Source organism: Mandrillus leucophaeus, unplaced genomic scaffold, assembly GCF_000951045.1.
Source record: "Mandrillus leucophaeus isolate KB7577 unplaced genomic scaffold, Mleu.le_1.0 Scaffold505, whole genome shotgun sequence".
NCBI classification, from domain to species: Eukaryota; Metazoa; Chordata; class Mammalia; order Primates; family Cercopithecidae; genus Mandrillus; species Mandrillus leucophaeus.
The window spans coordinates 942,281-950,696 of NW_012105421.1; the positions used below are offsets into that span (position 1 = coordinate 942,281).

Consider the following 8,416-nt stretch of genomic DNA (forward strand, 5'->3'; position numbering starts at 1 on the left):
AAAGACCAAATCTACATCAGATTGCTGCACCTGAAAGTGATGGGGAGAATGGAACCAAGCTGGAAAACACTCTTCAGAATATTATCTAGGAGAACTTCCCCAACCTAGCAAGGCAGGCCAACATTCAAATTCAGGAAATACAGAGAACGCCCCAAAGATATTCCTCGAGAAGAGCAACTCCAAGACACATAATTGTCAGATTCACCAAAGTTGAAATGAAGGAAAAAATCTTAAGGGCAGCCAGAGAGAAAGGTCAGGTTACCCACAAAGGGAAGCCCATCAGACTAACAGCTGATCTCTCAGTAGAAACTCTATAAGCCAGAAGAGAGTGGGGTCCAATATTCAACATTCTTAAAGAAAAGAATTTTGAATGCAGAATTTCATGTCCAGCAAAACTAAGCTTCATAAGTGAAGGAGAAATAAAATCCTTTACAGACAAGCAAATACTGAGAGATTTTGACACCACCAGGCCTGCCTTACAAGAGCTCCTGAAGGAAGCACTAAACATGGAAAGGAAAAACCGGTACCAGCCACTGCAAAAACATGTCAAATTGTAAAGACCATTGATGCTAGGAAGAAACTGTATAAACTAATGAGCAAAATAACCAGCTAACATCATAATGACAGGACCAAATTTACACATAACAATATTAACCTTAAACGTAAACAGGCTAAATGCCCCAATTAAAAGACACAGACTGGCAAATTGGATAAGGAGTCAAGACCCATCATTGTGCTATATTCAGGAGACCCATCTCACATGCAGAGACACACATAGACTCAAAATAAAGGGATGGAGGAAGATCTACCAAGAAAATGGAAAACAAAAAAAAGCAGGAGTTGCAATCCTAGTCTCTGATAAAACAGACTTTAAACCATCAAAGATCAAAAGAGACAAAGAAGGCAACATCAATTGGTTTTAAATTAATCTGCTGTTTACAGTTAATAGGGATCCTCTTCTTCACATAGGGAAATGAGTTTGAAGTTGTCAAGATTTTACGGCATTGCACTGTTCTTCCGTACAACCCTGCTTTTTGCCTGAAAAAGTGTAAGGAGCCACAAAAACAAATCTGCTGATACTATGATTTTTCAAACTCAGTCTTTCTTTCTGTGAGTTCTTTGTCATCAAAATAAGGCTTCACATAAGTAACCTGCTTGTGAGCATATTTTGGATCAAGCTCTTTGGCATTTACCTTGTCTGTATCCTGAATTATTTTGACATTCTCCATACCAAATTTTTCACCATAAAGTTTAACAAGTCTCAGGGAAATTTCTGAGAGGCCAGTGAGCTTTGGTTCTTTATAGATGTAAAGATGTTCCATCTTCTTCTTCAAAAAAAGACTGGCCATAAAGGCAACCCTGAAGAAAGTGCCTAAAAGTCTTTTTTTTTTTTTTTTTTGTATGCATAACTTCCAGAATTTTTGTGTAAGCTCCATGAAGAGTTCTATAAACTTGAGTACGTTTCTTAAACCCATGATTTTTCTCATAAATTGGAATGATCAACTTGGAAATCTCAGAAATTATTTCATAAAGTTTCACCTTCCATAAGCTATCCACACATTGTTCTAGCAACTCCAGCAAGACTTCTTCACTATAATGGACATCCATCATCCCAGCATCTTCTTTCATTGTTCCTTCTTCATCTATATTGGGAGTAATTTTCTTGAAGGGTGAACATCCATTAAGAAATTTTTTTTAAATGAAGAAACTCTGCAACTAGAGCTGCTACATGGACATAACACATTGCAGCCTCTGAAAAATCTCCATTTTTTACATGAATGTTGGCTATGCTATCAAGTCAGGTTTTCCTGAGCTCTGGGATACTTGCATAGGACTTGGTTAAGCTACAGTGGAGATCAATTCACATTTCAGGGTCTTTCTCATGCTCCTTCATTTGGGCAGTGGCCATAAGAACAATGCAGATTCTCTTGGTCAAGTCTTTGACTTACGTGGGAAAGGCAGTTGCTTTCATAGGTCTGTCACTATTTGCAAAATTATTGATAATGAATAAAGACTCCTGAAATCTTGATCTTCCACTTAGTGTTACATCAGCTATCAGGTGGCTTACAGCAATTATTATCTATAGATGTGTCCTCTAAACGGTCTTCCTTTTGGTATACTCAAAGTTGTTTCTCAACAAAAGATACAAAAATGCAAATGTTTCATTTCTGGTTGAGTTAATCTTCAATGTGCAGCACTTTAAAACCTCATAGCAAAATGCAGCACACATGTTTACTCTTCCTTTGAAAAAGTCTGAAGGAAACTTACTGATGAAAGCTCTCAGTGAGGCAAATACATGTTTCAGCAACACTTCAGATTGTCCATTTTTAAGAAAAGCAAGATGAATATCAAACATCTTTTTCATTAATGGGTTGTGATCATCATTATTTAAAAGTTGGGTCTTGAAGCCCTGATGGAAAATGACATGGTATCTAGTACTGTTAGGGAAATTTCAGTAGCTGTATTGCCTTCAAGAAGTTCCTGGTGGAAAATATCTGTTCAGTTGTTCTATAACTGTGATTAAGTGTAAATGAACTTTCTAGGCTACTAAGATGCTGAAGCCGGGTCTGCATTATCCCTGATCTGTTTCAAAGGGCAGGCATGGTTTGTGATTTTTGGTCTATTCTGAAGTGTTTTGACAGCCAGGCATCATGCACCTTGCTATGTTTCTTTTCCCCACATATCTTAAGTGAAACAAGCATACTTCTGAAAGTATAAAAATGTGTATGATCTCCTGAGGAGATACTTTATTCCAGTAAGTTAAGAGAGTATCTTCCGAAATCACTTTTACTATATACAGGTAGCACATCAAGAGGCTTCTGATTTCATACTGATCCAGGCAGTTATACTGGGATACGCTACTCCTTGTGGAACTCTGTCGGGTATTTTCACCAGCTGGAAGTTTCCCGATCTGGAAATCCTGTTGCTCCTTCTGGGATAAGGAAACCTCTTGAATCTTCTCTCTTAATTCCATGTCCATTTTGAAAAGACCCATAAGCAGTGCCTTTGTCAGTGCTCAGACTCCCTCTATTGTCAGGTGAAGTAAAGCCATATGGAAACTCATCTCTGGATGTAGAATTAGGCATAGCTGCACAAGAATACAAGGTAGCTTGACCTGCTAATCGCTGTATATTTTCCAAAAGCACTCCAACAAAGGGGAGGTACAATTGTGCTATTTTGGCTTGATGGTTCTTGTGCTGGTATCTTGTGTCAAATGCATGTTTTATCAAAATGTTCTTTATGACAGAGATAGCTGTATATCTGATCTCATAATTGTCCTGAAGAGCAATGGAAGTTTCCCTCAGAAGTAGACCAAACAAGAAGTGATGCTTGCAATACTCATCTGATAAACTGTATTCAAGAATCAAGAATCTTGAATACAGTTTAGGTTTTGCAAATGCCATTGGCAAATTCAGAGGAATGTAATGTTCGTGATTGCAGATTGTTTGCGGAAATTCAAACTTGTATTCAGCCAGAACATTAGGATCTTTGGGGCTGAATCCAGATATATAGTCAAATTGAAAACAAATCTTCTATCCATTAGTGTCAAACAGCACTTCAGGAAGCTAGTCAAACTGTAATTCACATTTCTGGACTCATTGGGAATCTCCGCATACAGAATAGTCACATGGTTATTGCAAGAAGCAGTGAATGTAAGGCATGATGATATGCCTCAGGAAATCTCTGGCCTCGGGGAAGCTTAATCTTACTCTCTTTCAACAAGTATGTGGCCATCAACTTTGCAATTATTTCAAAGAAAAACTATGAGTACTTTAGCAATGTGTTTATTGCTAAAAAAATCTGCAGACTGTTTCAATAGTGCTATCATCGTAGCAGCCAGGGTTTTACGTATCAGCTGGGCCTAAGAAGCACTTGGTTTTTCAGGTCCGAAGCAATACTTTATGAATGATCTTAAATAACTATCCAAGCCTTCTTCATGGCACTTTGATACAATATGTAAGAGAACCATGGTGCAGTTGATAGGAACATCATCTTCATGGATCATATTTGTGAGAACTCAGAAGAGTTGCCTAAGAATTACAGGTAGAAACTGTATCATGACTTGGATCTCCATGGCATGCAAAGACTTTAAGTATTTAATGAGCTCCCCTGGAACTTCTTTCGAGCCTGACTGAATCAGCTGGCAATGATGGAAGAATTTGTGCAAATGCAGATCTTAAGTGTAAATGGTAGATTCTAAGTGGCTTTTAATCTTCCACAAACGCTTTGCACCATCTACCTGTTTAATACCCATGTTACATTGTCTTCTTGATTATCCATCATTCAGATTCAAGTAGCCTGGGGGAAGATTGGCAGAAACTGGCAGCTGCTGCCCAAATGTGATGATTATACCATCTTTCAGCAAAGGTACCAAAATTCAACTGGAGTTTCAACTGTGTCTTGCTTTTTGGTTGTTCCCTTTGTGATAATTTCACAACTTACATGATAAAAAGTGAAAAGCAAATGATGTTTTTGATGGAAGTGAATGCGAAGCTCAATTTTAATGTCATCCTAGAACTCTGGGTTTTGATTGTGATGCGAGACAACAGCATAAGCATTTGTGGTAAAAACAGACCCTGCAGGTTTTCCATAAACACACTTTAGAGCACTAGCATCACTTTCATCTGAATCCTGGAATTCCATACAGACTGAAATGTTCCTTGCCTTGGCAAATGTTTTCTAGCTATTGTGTTTTAATTGCAAGGGATATACATACAAATGGTTTTTGTAAATAGTAAATGGATAACAATATTTTGTCATTTCTGGAACAAACTTTTCAACCTCCATAGTAATATTTTGGCACTGGGGCAGGCTTGGAACCTGGGTCTGCAGAAGTAGGCCCAATGCTGGGGCAGGCCTTGAATCTGGGGCTGCAGGGACTGACCTGAAGCCTGAGACTGTAGGGGCTAACCTTGTGCCTGTGTTCACTGGAGCAGGCCTGGTGCTGGGATCCACAGCGAAGTCTGCTCACTACACTCTCCTTCCCTCATGTGGTGGGTCTCTTTCTGCATTGCACTGTTTAAGTTTGGGGGAGCAGTGATGCTGGCAACATGGAACTGTCCTTCCTACCCTCTTAAATGTGCTTTTCTTATTTCCATGCTCTAGCCAGGTGCTGTAATCTCTCATCTGGATTCGTTGGCTCTTACAAAGGTATTTTTGTACATAAGTGGTTGCTCAAATTGATGTTTCTTCAAGGGGATGACTGCTAGAAACTCGTATTCTGCCATCTTGCTGACATCAGCTCCTCTAATACCCAAGACAGCAGATGAACAAGTGTTTTTTTCAGATAGAGCTCTGGACTTGAGGTTTTTTTAAATAGAGACTTCATACAAAAGATCTCCAGTCTGTCTACATTTTCAAACATAGAATCTATAATTCAGTGACTGTCGGGTTCTCAAAAAACTATTAGTTCTTTACCCATCAATCCCAGAAGATTCATTAATCAGGGAATAATTGGGATACATCACCAGGCTAGGGGTTCTCTACCATCAATGAACAGAAGAGGAGGTATATAGTCCCAGCATTTCTCCCCTCATCTTTGTACCCTCTCCTCCCTAGATGATTCTGTTCACTCCAAGGATAAAGGTGGAGAAATCTATTAGAAACAAAACAACATAGCCTGGATAAGACAAATCCAGGGAAAGATGGGTTGTGATGCTTTCCTACTTCATTAACCTACTTTAAATAAAATGTTTAATCTTAAATATGTTCTGATTACTCTGGAATTAAGCTTAGAACCCTCTTCCTAAAGAAGGAAATATGGCTTAGAAAAATAACAAATTTATAACCAATCATTGCAGACACCCACTGGACTTGGAAAACCATAGATGCACAGGAACACTTTGTACTGTTTTTGCAACTTTCCTGTAAGTCTGAAATTATCTCAAAACAAAAAGTTTTAGAAAAAAATTCATAGATCTGAGGTTGTCAAAGGTCTAGGAAATGAGAATATCTAGTGTTTAATTAGAGCTTTTTGCATTGCTAACATATAACTTCCTCTGAACCCTTCCCAATTTTTGGGTAAACTCAACTACACATAAAAATGACAGTGAGAGTGAGCAGTTGAGTCTCACCCCTGGGTAACTGTCATGAAGGAAAGAACACACGTGAGATAGCAAGATAATGCATAAATCGTTCTAATTCAGCAGAGAGTGTAGAGGAATATAAAGAACCACAAGGATCTGCAATCATGGGAACCACTTTGTGTTTCCACAGGACGTAAAATAAAGATTTGAGACAACATTATATGGATATTCAGGAATCAGGCCCCCACAGTGGTTGGCATTTGGTCCACATGTTAGAAGTTCTTAGTTCAGTGTGGTATTTGGTAAATGTTATCTATTGACAGTATTGTTTAAAACTGGAGCACAGGTAGGAAGGTCCATCTGTGGCAACATAGGAAGGAGAAACAGCCAGGACCTGGCAAGTGATCTGCCCAGTAGTTTCTAGGGGAAATACTGGGAAAAGGAGAAACTGCAAAACTCAAAGGATCATCCACGACATTCAGCAACCTCAGGCAAAATTCCAGAATCAGTTTTTACCAAGATGAGCCTAAGGTAAATTGTAGAATCTCAAGAATAGATAACTCACTAGCTTAAAATTCATGCTTAAAACTTCAGATAGGCAAGCGAGCAAGGAGTTTTTCTGAAGGATACCTGCCCTAGGTTTGCAAGGCTATGAGTGAGGTTATCATTCTATTTTAGAGAGATTCAGTAATGCCTGAATTCTACCACTTACCTCTTCCACATTTGTGGTTCTCAACTAGAGTACCAATGCACATAGGACTCACAGCCAAATAAGAAATAAAATACCAAATTATTAATGCTTGGGCAAGCAAATGATACTCCCTGTTGCTGGTCTTTCCAGTTAAATTGAAAGAATATTATCTTCAAAAAATGGTGCTGGGACAAATGGATATCCACATGCAAAAGAATAAAGTTGTACTCCTATCTCACACTATATACAAAATTAACTCAAAAAGATCAAAGACCTAAATTTGAGAGCCAAAATGTAATAGAGTCTAATTCTAGTTTTTGATGTTTGACTGTGAATAACTTTTAGGCCTCATCCATGACTTTTCCCTTCTTCCACACGTCTGGGAAAGCTGATAAAGCTCAGATGCTCTCACCTTTAGTGTCTTCAGGGAATTGAAATTGAAACACATAAGCTCCTGCTTGTGTGCAGGAAACCTCACCCTGGCCCAATCCCCTACAATAGAAATCTCTAGCCAGTTTCATTTCCTTGCCTTTCAATCCATTTACAGACAAGCTTAAGAAGCCTACCCTGCTTTAACCCAAAATCCTCACAAGTAATAAAACTTTTCACACTGTTGGGGGGGGTGTGTGTGTGTGTATGATCATCAGTCTTGACATTCAAATCAAATTGTGAGTGGTAATCTAGCCTGTATCTATGGAGTAGTCACAAAAGTTGATACTGTGAGCCAGATTGTATCGATGTTGACCACCACCACTGGGGATCTTCCTTCTCTTGCTCTTAACTGGGTACAAACCATTGCATGTAGCAGGTAGTATATTTCCTCTGCTTGCTAGCAAGCTTGCACTTTGAGTTGTGCTGTACTACGCAACATGTGTTGAGTCCTACGAAACCTCTGTTAAAAATTTAGCTGAAATAGGCCAGGTGCAGTGACTCATGCCTGTAATCCCAGCACTTTGGGAGGCCGAGACGAGTGGATCACAAGGTCAGGAGATCAAGACGATCCTGGCTAACACGGTGAAACCCTGTCTTTACTAAAAATGCAAAAAATTAGCCGGGCGTGGTGGTAGATGCCTGTAGTCCCAGCTACTCAGGAGGCTGAGGCAGGAGAATGGCGTAAACCCGGGAGGCAGAGCTTGCAGTGAGCCAAGATCTCGCCATTGCACTCCAGCTTGGGCAACAGAGCCAGACTCCATCTTAAAAAAAAAAAAAAAAAAATTAGCTGAAGGAGGTCAGAAGTTTTTATATTTGCATTTGGGGATAAAAGTACAGCATTGGGGCCCTCCATAAAGTGGTCTTGGTTCATGTGTCTCAGGCTGGACCTATCTGTGTATCTTAGAATACAGCTGTACCAGGTGCTGGGTTCGGGTAAAAGACTCTTACCCTGTAATCAGCTGGTTGTATCTCAACCTGGCACTGTACCCTGGTCTATAAAATGCTTTTGGGAAAGACTATACTCTATGCAAGATATACTCCATCAGTGGTTGCTCATAAAAGAACAATCATTACGAAGAGATTTTGTTGTTGTTGTTGTTGTTGTTGTTGCTGTTGTCATTGTTTTTTACTTCAGTGACTCTGGTAGGTGTAAAGACTATCTCACTGTGGCTTTCTTTTTTTTATTGTATTTTAAGTTCTGGGGTACATGTGCACAATGTGCAGATTTGTTATATGTGCCATGTTGGTTTGCTGCACCCATTAACTC

At 39.2% G+C, this 8,416-nt stretch overlaps 1 pseudogene across 1 annotated transcript; it reads right to left on the reverse strand.

The window, feature by feature from the left end:
• Window positions 1–878: 878 nt before the first annotated feature.
• Window positions 879–4,797, reverse strand: LOC105551081 (annotated as a pseudogene). The gene has a single exon (XR_001007814.1). The product of XR_001007814.1 is annotated as a dedicator of cytokinesis protein 11 pseudogene (transcript).
• Window positions 4,798–8,416: the final 3,619 nt, after the last annotated feature.